The 13910-nt window shown below is 42.5% G+C and overlaps 1 protein-coding gene across 1 annotated transcript in view; it reads left to right on the top strand.

Moving 5' to 3' along the window:
• The window catches only part of LOC123492856 (X-linked interleukin-1 receptor accessory protein-like 2), a 368998-nt gene that overhangs the window by 288936 nt on the left and 66152 nt on the right, over positions 1 to 13910 (top strand). The gene's annotated exons all lie outside the window — the stretch shown is intronic.

The raw sequence follows: 13910 nt of genomic DNA, 5'->3' as shown, positions 1-13910 counted from the left end.
TATAGAACTTTGATTAGAAGGAGCCAGTTCAGCCAATGAGTGTACTCTCCTCTCCTGTGACTCCCTTCCCCCTCTATTGGAACTCTAATGTGGTGATACCACTCTGCTAATGGCCCTGCCGCTACCATCCCATTTTTCACTTAGTGGCACGCAGAAGTGAGGTATTCATCTTATATCATTTTCGGATAAAAAATGACTGCCGTATGTTTACTGAGGAGAGGAGGCACACTGTCATCTGCTGGCGTATGTACAGGAACAACAGGGACTTGTTATGCATTCATAGTCTCTTTTGTTTATTCTCCCTCTCATTTTCCCTCTATCTTATTCTCTCTTCTTCTCTTTCTTTCTTTCCCTCTCTCATTTTCTTTTTCTCTCTCATCATCTCTTTCTCTCCTTTCATTTTCTCTCATTCTCTGCCTCTCTCTCTCTCTCTCCATCGTTAGGGGATTTGTTTGATGAGGTGTGGGAAGTGCCCCTGCTATGGCAGCCTCAGCTCATTGAGTGAGGTTGGGTTTAGGCCAGTTAGCTGCTGCACCCCATTCTAAGCCCTGTAAGGAAGCACATAGAGCTGGTTGTGTGAAATCACACCCTCCAACACAGTCATTTGTTTAAATCCCATATCTATGGTTGCAGTGGTGCTGCTCTGGAAGCCATGCTTTGCAATGGAATCTCAGGCTAATATAATGAAGATAAACCCGGGTGCCAGATAACAAGGTTAGAGTATCTATCATCTCACATAGGCACAACACCTCACAGCTTTCCAATGGGAAAAACAATAAGTTGATTGATGATTTCAGTGGCCTGCTGTAATAATACTTTACATGTATTTGTTTGACCTAAAAATAATAATCTGAATTATACATTTGATCAGATTTGGTCAATCTGTTTAGATACTGAACAAAAATATAAATGCAACATGTAAAGTTTTGGGTCCATGTTTCATGAGCTGAAATAAAAGGTCCTAGAAATTTTCCATACGCACAAAAAGCTTATTTCTCTCAAATTTCGTGCAGACATTTGTTTACATCCCTGTTAGTGAGCATTTCTACTTTGCCACGATAATCCATCCACCTGACAGGTGTGGCATATCAAGAAGCTGATTAAACAGCATGATCATTACACAGGTGCACCTTGTTCTGGGGACAATAAAAGGCCACTCTAAAATGTGCAGTTTTGTCACACAACACAATGCCACAGATGTCTCAAGTTTTGAGGGAGCGTGCAATTGGCATCCTCACTGCAGGAATGTCCACCAGAGCTGTTGCCAGATAATTTAATGTTCATTTCTCTGCCATAAGCCACCTCCAACGTTGTTTTAGAGAATTAGGCAGTACGTCCTACCGGCCTCACAACCGCAGACCACGTGTAACCACGCCAGCTTCTTCACCTGTGGGATCGTCTGAGACCAGCCACCCGGACAGCTGATGAAACTGAGGAGTATTTCTGTCTGTAATAAAGCCCTTTTGTGGGGAAAAAAATATTCTGATTGGCTGGGCCTTGCTCCACAGTGGGTGGGCCTATGCCCTCCCACTGTTACTCCATTTAGGTCTGAGGGCAAATCAAACAAGGCTCAATGTTAAAGCTTTATCATACTACAATCTATACATCAAAATCAAAATGCCACCAAAAAAAAGATGTCTTGCTTGTTGTAAATACTGACAGGTTTTCATGGTTAATTATTTCAGATTTCCACCCAAACACCTCTCTTATGACATCATTGTTTTTTGACACAGCATATGTATCCAATCATCTGCTCTATAAAACATTTTCTCCGACATTAGAGTGCATCAAAGCATATTCTGCATGAGCGAGCACAAGTGCTGACACTAGCACCGACTTCACTCACTCTGCTATTGTAGGGGGGAATCACCACAGAAAGAGATGGAGGCACATCCTGTGTCTAGTCAGTGAAGGATGTTGCCTAAGCACACTGTTATTCCTATGCAGCTAATATTGTACCTTTTTAGGAAATAGAACCATGTTCCCCCTCTGTTTCAGCTCCCAGCCCAAAAAGCTTAGCTGCTCTAGCTGAAGAAGACAGCACTGCCTTGCTTCGCCTGCCAGACGGTCTGCAGCGTCTCCAACAGTGTCTCCATTGTCTCTGTATCTAGTGATAGGTGTGATAGGTACAGTATGCTCTGGAGGCTGTAGCAAAGTGCCAGAGGTACCAAGCCAGGTATTGTCACAGGCTTCCACCAGAACACTACTCACACTATACCTGGGCTCCATGGGGTGGGGGGTAGCCTAGACTCCCCTAAAGGGAAAATGGGTGCCGTCCAAGTCTGTTTTTCCCACTGTTCTAATATAACCATTTTGTAAAGTCCATACACAGAGAAGTGGGAACCTTCCTGTGGTTACCTCCCATCTGATCTACCCTGGTTAGTCTAGCTCTCCCCTCAACCTGGAGCTAGCTGAGGACAGTCAGTCTCTAGCATAATGATATCATCTTTATAGCTACAGTAGTGACAGTCAGTCTCTATCATAATGATATCATCTTTATAGCTACAGTAGTGACACTCAGTCTCTATCATAATGATATCATCTTTATAGCTTCAGTAGTGGCAGTCAGTCTCTATCGTAATGATATCATCTTTATAGCTACAGTAGTGACAGTCGGTCTCTATCATAATGATATCATCTTTATAGCTACAGTAGTGACAGTCAGTCTCTATCATAATGATATCATCTTTATAGCTTCAGTAGTGACAGTAAGTCTCTATCATAATGATATCATCTTTATAGCTACAGTAGTGACAGTCAGTCTCTATCATAATGATATCATATTTATAGCTACAGTAGTGACAGTCAGTCTCTATCATAATGATATCATCTTTATAGCTACAGTAGTGACAGTCAGTCTCTATCATAATGATATCATCTTTATAGCTACAGTAGTGACAGTCCGTCTCTATCATAATGATATCATCTTTATAGCTACAGTAGTGACAGTCCAGTACAGCAGCACCAGGACCTTTCCCTACCAGGCTCTTACGTGGCTAGTACATAATTCAGGATGAGTGTCTTCTAAAATGTGGAATGGTACAGGGACATATACTGTAGATGCAGGACTGCGCTCCGTTAGCCTCCATAGTTTGATGCTACTTCAATGCAACCTATGTTACAGGAGGCTGGTGAGGGGAGGACAGCTCATAAGAATGTCTGTAATGGAATGGTATTTCAACATATGGAAACCATGTCTTTGATGTGTTTGATACCATTCCATTTACTCCGTTCCAGCCATTACAATGAGCCCGTCCTCCCCAATTAAGGGGCCACCAGCTGCCTGTGCTATGGATGTTGTATCAGCTCCAGAGCTTCAGGTCTTCAAAGCTCTTGAGGGGAGTGTCAGCTCCCTCCTCAATGTATTACTTTAAAGCTGAAGTAAAGTTGGCTTCCACCAATCACATGCTACAGACCATCTGAGATCAGTTTATACTTAGTTAAAATATTTTTAAAATCTCCAGTACATGTATTGTTTTAGCCTGACTGTCAGTGTTCCCTCTTCCCTCCGTCTCCAGACAGCCTATGGGCCTGTCTGGCTCTCAACAGTGGCTTCCCAGTGGACGTCTGTGTACTGCTGTGCTCCATGGGCAGGCTGAGAGAAAGGCCTGTCACACTGACTGACAAGACCTACCGTCCCCAGTCTGTCTCCACACAGCCACCCCCAGTCCCCAGTCTGTCTCCACACAGCCATCATCAGTCTCCACACAGCCATCATCAGTCTCCACACAGCTAATCCCAGTCTCCACACAGCCATCATCAGTCTCCACACAGCCATCGTCAGTCTCCACACAGCCATCGTCAGTCTCCACACAGCCATCGTCAGTCTCCACACAGCCATCATCAGTCTCCACACAGCCAATACCAGTCTCCACACAGCCAATACCAGTCTCCACACAGCCATCCTCAGTCTCCACACAGCCATTATCAGTCTCCACACAGCCATTATCAGTCTCCAGCCCTAACATCCTACCAACCCCAGTCTCCAGTTTCCACACAGCCATCATCAGTCTCCACACAGTCATCATCAGTCTCCACACAGCCATCATCAGTCTCCATACAGCCATCATCTGTCTCCACACAGCCATCATCAGTCTCCAGCCCTAACATCCTACCACCACCAGTCTCCAGTCTCCACACAGCCATAATTAGTCTCCACACAGCCATCCCCAGTCTCCACACAGCCATTATCAGTCTCCAGCCCTAACATATGGCAGTGTTAGGGGTTCCCTCACATGGGTCTCGCATGTTAGACCAGAAACAGCAGGGTGTTCTCTGGTCTCTTCTCCGACTTTCAAGAACATGTGTTTCTTTCATTCAATTAAGTATGTACATTCTGTATTGATTTGTGAGTTCTAGTGGTGATGGGAACGGTAGCTAACTAACTTTGGTTCTGTTTCTTGCTGCTGGATAGACCTGAAAGGAAAGTTTATAAAAAACTACAGAGGAATAAAAGTTTTTCTCTTGTAGGATACATTTCCATTAGAAAACCGATGATGAGAGCTATGATTACGTTGTGCATCTACGTCCCAACATTTCTTTCCTCCACAGTCGGGTGTTTTCAGAACGATGGGCTAAGCGAGCCCGGCCCAGGAGAAAGATGTTTGCTGAATTCCGTAACCATTATAATGACAAAGTGTTCTGGTGAATGTAAAGACATTGCATATTTGGGTTTCCTCAGTAGCAATCATTATCAGGTAACTCTCAAGATGAATGTATGTGGAGGATAATGTTTGTGTCGCCAGGCAGGCCTGTGAAGCTCCCAGTTCCTGATGGAATTATTTAGGGGCCGGATACTAATGCGACTGCACGATAAGGCAGCCTGCTGTTTGGTGGACTTTATGAGCACAGCAGCTAAATCTCTTCTCATCACAAGCTCTGATTAAATAGTCTGCTGGCTGTTTTCAGTGTTTCCATTAACTTGGGAAATATTGATCCTATGTAATTCTGTACGTGTTTGGAATGTCGTACCACACTGCTACTCTCCATAGTACCATCTAATATCCTGCAGTGGTTTTGGTTTGAGCCTCAGGCTCTTGGTTTCGACTATGGGATATAGCTTATGTCAGAATTGACCAGAATTTACTTTTTTTGTTGCAGGTTAGGAAAACTTAAGCAGCAGGTTAGGATAATTAGGTGAAGGTTAGGAAAAGGTTTACGGTTAGCTAAAATGCAAAAAGTATTTTAGACGTCAATTTGACATAAACTGTATTCCATGTAGCCATGACGCAGGTTCTCCAACAGTATTTGATATGTGTTTTCAGTTCTCATCACTCATCAGCCATCTTCTCATCCAATGCATTAGTAACATGGTCATCAGCCTGCACTGAAACATGCACATGAAGTGCCTCATAGAAACTGTACCGTCAGCTTACTTGTGAGGTTGGTAAATATTTTATCGCATTGCCTGCTGCCAAATAAAGTTGTGCATGCAAATTCAGGGGTGGATAGAAGTACTATGAAGGGAAGAGGACATGGTAATAGTATGAAGGGGAGAGGACATGGTAGTATTATGAAGGGGAGAGGACATGGTAGTATTATGAAGGGGAGAGGACATGGTAGTAGTATGAAGGGGAGAGGACATGGTAGTAGTATGAAGGGGAGAGGACATGGTAGTAGTATGAAGGGGAGAGGACATGGTAGTAGTATGAAGGGGAGAGGACATGGTAGTAATATGAAGGGGAGAGGACATGGTAGTAATATGAAGGAGAGAGTACATGGTAGTATTTCATCGGTTCCCACACAAGGGTTGCGACACCATGTGGGATTGCCTGATATGAAAATGGGGTTGTGGGAGGATTTCCAAAATCCTGAAGAAAATAATATACAGTATATATACAAAAATATATATATATATTATAATATCGTCTTTGTATCTCAAAATCATTGTAATGTGGTTAACCTTAAAAATGGAAATGAAAATGATTCAAATATAAAATAGAAATTCAACCAGAGAGCGCTCATAGATCATGGGAAAAGGCCGCACTTGACCTTTGCACTTGAATTATTCCCACGGTGAATGGCTAGTCCCGCTACGCTATGAAACCACACACTATTGTAGAGTTTGATATTACCGGACGCAATTGATATGGTGAAAACAATGTGAGGGGTGGCAGAGGAACAGAAACTCAGTACCTTTGTCAGATAACACCGTTATAACACTGTTAAACGAATAATTTATGCTATTGCTAGAAATCAAGAGGAAACTGACTGAACGACTCAAACTCCCCAGCTTATGCTCTCCAAATGGACCTTAGCTGTGAGGGCCGAGATGCCCATGCATTGACTTTTGTTCGCAACACGTCAGGGGATGCTATTCACAAGGAAATATTATTATGTCTCATGATTCCCGAGCATGAAACGGCACAGGGGATGTTTAGTGTGCTGCGTGGCTATATTGACGAAAAACAGATTCCATGGGATCGAATGGTGGGCTTTTGCACAGATGGGGCTCCATTTATGGCGGGACGGCAGGCAGGCCTCTGCACTCTAGTTATGAATGTGTCTCCCTCTGCCATATGGACGCATTGTATGATACACCGAGAACAACTGGCGGCAAAAGAGCTGAGCACAGAACTCGGAGATATACTGCAGCAGGTAACTTCGATTGTAAACTACATCAAACCACATCCACTGTGCACACGCCTGTTCGCAAAACTATGTGGAGATATGGGATCAGAGCATGACAATGTTCTATTTCACACCGAGGGTTGGTGGTTATCGAGGGGGAGTGTTGGAAAGATCTTTCTCATTGAGAGAGGAACTGTTGTCGTTCACAATGGATGTAAAAAAAAATCTGACTTGGTTGACTTTCTGTGTAATGAAAAGAAAATGTGTCTCCTTGCCTATTTAACAGACATATTTGGGAAACTGAACAAACTGAACGCAAGCATGCAGGAGATATACAAAAACATTCTACAGATGAGTGACCGAATCACTAGATTCAGATGAAATTATTATTATTGGAGAGAGTGTCTTTCAAAAGTGAAAGAAGAGTCTGACTAGAAACTTCCTGTGGAGAAAAGGAATGCTGTATTCCATGTTTCTAACAGAAAACAGCATCAGTAAGTGTCCCTCACGAGTGATGACTGCTCACCTCCAACGCTTGGAAGAGCACTTTGGGACCTACTTCCCAATCCGCTTGACTGTAATCCAGGATCAGTTGATATGCCGGTAAGTGAAATCGAACAGCTGATCGAGCTGTCATGTGACCGAATGCTGCAGACAATGCATTCACGGGTCATTACATAGGAGTTTTGGTTCCTGACTCAAAGGGAATACCCTGCCATCTCCCTCTGAGCATTAACTCGGAAATCTCTGACATCCGACTTCACTGCTTTCAAGACAACTGGGAACTCTGGAAAAAAAACTAGCTCCGACGGTCTTCCAACTCGGGAACTCAGGCCTCTTTCTAGAGCTCAGACTTTCCAAACTGAAGATCACTGACGTCATGATTTGACCTCGTATTTTTCAGAGTTTCCAGTTGTTTTGAAAGCGCCATAAAACTCATGGTACCCTTCGCCAGCTCATATCTGTCTGAAGCTGGATTCAGTGCTCTCGTCTGCATTAAAACCAAATATCGATCCAGGTTGGATGTGACAGCAGAGATGAGGTGCGCACTGTCGACCACGCCCTCTGACATTGACAAGCTCGGACGCAACATGCATCAAGCCACACCCATCTCATTAGTGGTGGTGAGATAAGATACATAATGTCAGACTAATTTGCAATTGACTGTCATAGCCCCACATTAAAAGTATGTGATGGTGAGTTGAGAAGACAATCAGAATGTTTTTCAATTGACTGCCATAACCAGAAATATAAAAGGAAAGATTTTCAGATATCAAAATGGGGTCGTGGGCCCAAAAAGTTTGGGAACCCCTGTAGTGGTATCAAGGGGGAGAGGACATGGTAGTAGTATGAAGGGGAGAGGACATGGTAGTAGTATGAAGGGGAGAGGACATGGTAGTAGTATGAAGGGGAGAGGACATGGTAGTAGTATGAAGGGGAGAGGACATGGTAGTAGTATGAAGGGGAGAGGGACATGGTAGTAATATGAAGGGGAGAGGACATGGTAGTAGTATGAAGGGGAGAGGACATGGTAGTAGTATGAAGGGGAGAGGACATGGTAGTAGTATGAAGGGGAGAGGACATGGTAGTAATATGAAGGGGAGAGGACATGGTAGTAGTATGAAGGGGAGAGGACATGGTAGTAGTATGAAGGGGAGAGGACATGGTAGTAGTATGAAGGGGAGAGGACATGGTAGTAGTATGAAGAGAAGGGGAGAGGACATGGTAGTAGTATGAAGGGGAGAGGACATGGTAGTAGTATGAAGGGGAGAGGACATGGTAGTAGTATGAAGGGGAGAGGACATGGTAGTAGTATGAAGGGGAGAGGACATGGTAGTAGTATGAAGGGGAGAGGACATGGTAGTAGTATGAAGGGGAGAGGACATGGTAGTAGTATGAAGGGGAGAGGACATGGTAGTAGTATGAAGGGGAGAGGACATGGTAGTAGTATGAAGGGAAGAGGACAAATATAATGAGAGAGAACAAGATGGAGATAGACAATTATTTCAGAGAGAGAGAGAGAGAGAGAGAGAGAGAGAGAGAGAGAGTAATCTCTCAACATCATCATGGAATCCTACAGTACTTGAACTAGCTCGTTGAAGCTGTATGCTTCCCACCTCATGCTTTCAAACTCTTAAATTAAGTGCTCGCAAAACCCATGCTTATGTAGAAATTACCATGACAGTCCCTTCTCCTATTTTATCCACAGAGATTCACAGTAGTCCACAGAGATACAGGTAGAGGACTGTGTAGTGAATCCATGGAACTGTCAGCTCCCGAGTGGCACAGGCACTGCATCTCAGTGCTAGAGGCATCACTACACCCTGGTTTGATCCTGGGCTGTATCACAACTGGCCATGATCGGGAGTCCCATAGGGCGGCGCACAGCGTCGTCCGGGTTAGGGGAGGCCGGGGTAGGCCGTCATTGTAAATAAGAATTTGTTCTTAACTGGCTTGCCTAGTTAAATTAAGTCGTTAAGATGTGCAAAGGTATGCTTGCCCATTCATTGCCTTCCCCATGCATGCACTCAACTAAACGTCTCGCCAAAAAAAGCTTTATTGATTGGTTGAGCGTTCATAGTATGTGACGTAGAGCTTCATAAAATATTGACAGGTGATTGCTGGGTGACCATATCTAAGGACCAGAGTTTTTTGGTCAGTGAACATGGTCAGTTCACATGGTCAGTGAACATTAAGGGCCCTTATAAGCTATACAAGGTTGCCAAATTCTGGTAACTTTCCCAGAATTCCCAGGTTTTCCAGAAATCCCAGTTCCAAGATTCCAGAATCCGGAGGGAATAAGTCGGAAATCCGGAATCATCTGACTAGGATTTCTGGAAAACTTGGGAATTTTGGGAAAGTGATCCCAATTTTGCAACCCTAGCTATACACTTACATATTGTATCTTATATCATGTGAATCATATCCACATAAGTATGTGCTGTATCTTCTATTAGATGTAACAGTGTGATCATCTATTTGGTCTTGGTGTGATAAATCTATGGTGTGGATCTGGCTCTGTTGTCACATGTTCTTTTGGCCTCCATTGTTTGCCATATCACAGCTCTCCCCTACAGCTGAAAGCCTTACTGTAGGACAACACAAGCTTAGTCACACAAGGCCCCTAAGCATAAGGTAATCATTTTTAGAATCAATAACCATCTTTTGATCACTAGCTACTTGACCTGGGTAATAATGATACGGCTGCTAATTCAATCAAAGAAGCAAGCAGGGGCCTCCCGAGTGGCGCAGTGGTCTAAGGCACTGCATCGCAGTGCTAGCTGTGCCACTAGAGATCCTGGTTAGAAAACAACCAGCTCATAGGAAGGTAATTGATTGTTACCCAGAAATGATTTGATATTGAGATAGATACGGCTGCATTGGACTTTTAAAGGCAATTCTGCCATCTGCTTGGAATATCTTACGCTTGAGGTATACTCTGTAAGCTGGCTATAAGTGTAAACGAGTACCTCTCTTGTCGTGGTGAGATTTTTAATTAAACAAATAAATTAAGAATACCTTTTTTCTGTGGAGATGCTTTATAATGTTGTTGTGCTGGTGCTGAGTTTGTTGTTGGTTGGATGCAGCTGCTACTTCACTCTCTGGTTGAAGCAGTTCTCTCTCACAGTGACACTGACCATTATTAATCACTTCACCTTTGTTTTATTTTGTGTCGTGCAATCTTGTTTATTGTCTGTAAGCAGCTTGTGTTCACATCGAAGGATAAGGACAATGAATATAGCTGATTGGGACTCTAATTTGAGGACGTGGTGAGGAGCAATGCGCATACGCTTTACCTAATGTGTTTGAGCGCTACGCCCACCTGTGGAGTAGCCAGTCCCCACCTAGTGCCTGGAATGACCTCATTACTATCTCAATCCACACAGGAGGCCTCCCCACAGCCCAGTCCAACAGAAGACCAGGGGCCACTCTCACAAATAGAGATTAAGTAATTATCCAGGATAACTGGAGGGGTTGGAGAATCTGATTTTTAATTATTTAATGACACTTCTATAAGTTGATAAGGGATTCATTTCCATGGCAACTCGTCAAGGGTGATCGTACCTCGCCTAAAGCAGGTGACCGCAAAAATCTTAATAGCTTTGATTCTAAACTTTTGGAGATGTTGAGCTTTATCTGAGTTTCTCTATGTGCTCAGAGCCTATAATCAACCATTGTCTAAATGATACACTTCAGAAAAAGTAGATAGAATAAGCACATACGGTATTGGAACATTGTTGGACCAAAAACTGGCAAGTTGATCTATACAGTAGTTGAACTTTATAGAATATATTCTTGATGAGAATATATTTAGCAAAGCACAGTGTTAGCTTTGTAGAAATATTTGGGAGAAGTTTTTCTTTGTCCGTAGGTGTTTTGATGTCTGTAGCAAGATGGTATCAAACAAGCACATATGCTGCTCTCTAGATCTCTGTGGATGTAAAATTCCATCCTAGCAGATTGTATAACCTGACAAAGACAGAAACATTGTAACTGTTTCAAAGTATTCCCCCTGCCACTGCTACAAATACAATAGAAGCAGGTTAGGTAACACCAGCCACTAATAAGCACATTTGGATGCGGAACCCAATAAAATAACCGTCTCTGTCCAGAGGTCAGTATAATGTTGAATACTGTGTAAAAGGACAAGCAGACATATTGTGTTTTGGAGCTAGGACAGAGAGAGAAAAGAAACTGTTAGTGTTGCATGTGATAGGCTAATCAGAGCTGTGTATAATTTGAGAGTCTATTGAAACACATTGACACTGCTCATTGCTCCTACTACTGCTTGACAAACAGATCTGGTTTGTTGCTTGTTAATAAATTATATATATATATATATCTTTAAAGACATACAGATCCGACTCCACTTCGTAATACTCCCACTCCCCAACAGCAGTCTTAGCATCCTTTTGAGTGCAATTGCATCAGAAATGTGTAGTCTGAATGCATTAGCATCCCTAATACCCATTTAGCTAGACCTACTAATACCCATTTAGTTAGACCTACTAATACCCATTTAGTTAGACCTACTAATACCCATTTAGTTAGACCTACTAATACCCATTTAGTTAGACCTACTAATACCAATTTAGTTAGACCTATTAATACCCATTAAAACCCCACAGACAGAATATGTGGTATGTTACCTATAAAAAATACAAGGCCATGTTTATATGACCCCCCTTTCAAAAGGACCCCTTATTTAGCTTATTTACTTATTTGCAGGTATACAGTTGAAGTCGGAAGTTTACATACACTTAGGTTGAAGTCATTAACACTCGTTTTTCAACCACTCCACAAATTTCTTGTTAACAAACTATAGATTTGGCAAATCAGTTAGGACATCTACTTTGTGCATGACACAAGTAATTTTTCCAACAATTGTTTACAGACAGATTATTTCACTTATAATTCACTGTATCACAATTCCAGTGGGTCAGAAGTTTACATACACTAAGTTGACTGTGCCTTTAAACAGCTTGGAATATTCCAGAAAATGATGTCATGCTTTAGAAGCTTCTGATAGGCTAATTTACATCATTTGAGTAAATTGGAGGTGTACCTGTGGATGTATTTCATGAGGAAGGAAAATTATGTGGATATATTGAAGCAACATCTCAAGACATCAGTCAGGAAGTTAAAGCTTGGTCGCAAATGGGTCTTCCAAATGGACAATGACCCCAAGCATACTTCCAAAGTTGTGGCAAAATGGATTAAGGACAACAAAGTCAAGGTATTGGAGTGAACATCATATTTTTTACATTTTACATTTTAGTCTTTTAGCAGACGCTCTTATCCAGAGCGACTTACAGTTAGTGAGTGCATACATTTTCATACTGGCCCCCCGTGGGAATCGAACCCACAACCCTGGCGTTGCAAGCGCCATGCTCTACCAACTGAGCTACATCACAAAGCCCTGACCTCAATCCTATAGAACATTTGTGGGCAGAACTGAAAAAGCGTGTGCGAGCAAGGAGGCCTACAAACCTGACTCAATTACACCAGCTCTGTCAGGAGGAATGGGCCAAAATTCACCCAACTTATTGTGGGAAGCTTGTGGAAGGCTACCCGAAACGTTTGACCCAAGTTAAACAATTTAAAGGTAACGCTACCAAATACTAATGGAGTGTATGTAAACTTCAGACCCACTGGGAATGTGATGAAAGAAATAAAAGCTGAAATAAATCATTCTCTCTACTATTATTCTGACATTTCACATTCTTAAAATAAAGTGGTGATCCTAACTGACCTAAAACAGGGAATTTTTACTAGGATTAAATGTCAGGAATTGTGAAAAACTGAGTTTAAATGTATTTGGCTAAGGTGTATGTAAACTTCCGACTTCAACTGTACATACCCCTTTTATACATATCAGTGGGTAACTGGCAAATGGGGAGGGGTGGGAGATGTTGTTAAACCATGGGGGCTGTTTGCAGTTCAAATTAGGGAGGTGTTAAGCAATGGAAGGGTTAATGAATTTACCTTCTAAAAAACAGAGAACCATTCACACAGACCAAATACCTGTATTTTATATTCCTGTCCTTTGAGATATCCTATATCGTTTGACCACTTTACTTACGCAATAAGCACCTGTGACAATACACTTGCTGGCATGTTTTGGCATGTTTTCAGAGGGCCAATGGAAAACATTACAGACGTTACTGCTCTGAAGGAAACATTTCACAGCCTGCTCCAGTAGTGTTATTTCCAATGAAAATGTAACTCTGAATCCATTTACAATACATGAAAGCTCAGTATCTCGCTGTAGTACATTATCAAAGTGGATATAAACAAGTATACTGAATATTGCATCAGGAGCTCTGAAAATCCATGAGGGGAAACGGACAGCATGGTAAATAGTGCAACCGGGTGGGAAATTATTTGTAAGATCTTAAATACCATAATATTTGCGAATTTTACCCCTCCTTTAAAAAGCAAAAACATGCTAAGTACTATGATAAAGAAAATAATGATCACATGGACTTTCTTCAGAACATCGCATGGTTGCTTACTTTGAAGTTCCAGAGCAGGGAATTTGCAGATGTGTAGTACCAAACTGCTGTGGTAAATAAAGAGTTCACTGTGCCTGCATGAACAGAACATTCCCATACCATAGCCACACTGTTTGATGCATTCCCTTTGAAGAGTATTATTAATAGACCTAAGCATGCCGACATACAATATATTAATACTTCATTTGTGTGTCGGAGTGTTATCTCTTGGGCCGCTGAGCTGAGGGGACTGAGCTCTCAGGAGCAAGGTGGTGCCGCAGATAGGGGTCCGGCCGCAGGGGACCTACATGAGCTCAGGGGCTGCAGAGGGGCCAGGAGGGGCCG

Source organism: Coregonus clupeaformis, chromosome 2 (assembly GCF_020615455.1).
Source record: "Coregonus clupeaformis isolate EN_2021a chromosome 2, ASM2061545v1, whole genome shotgun sequence".
Lineage (NCBI taxonomy): Eukaryota > Metazoa > Chordata > Actinopteri > Salmoniformes > Salmonidae > Coregonus > Coregonus clupeaformis.
Note: the sequence above shows the minus strand (reverse complement) of the source record. Positions and strands in the feature narration are given on the sequence as shown.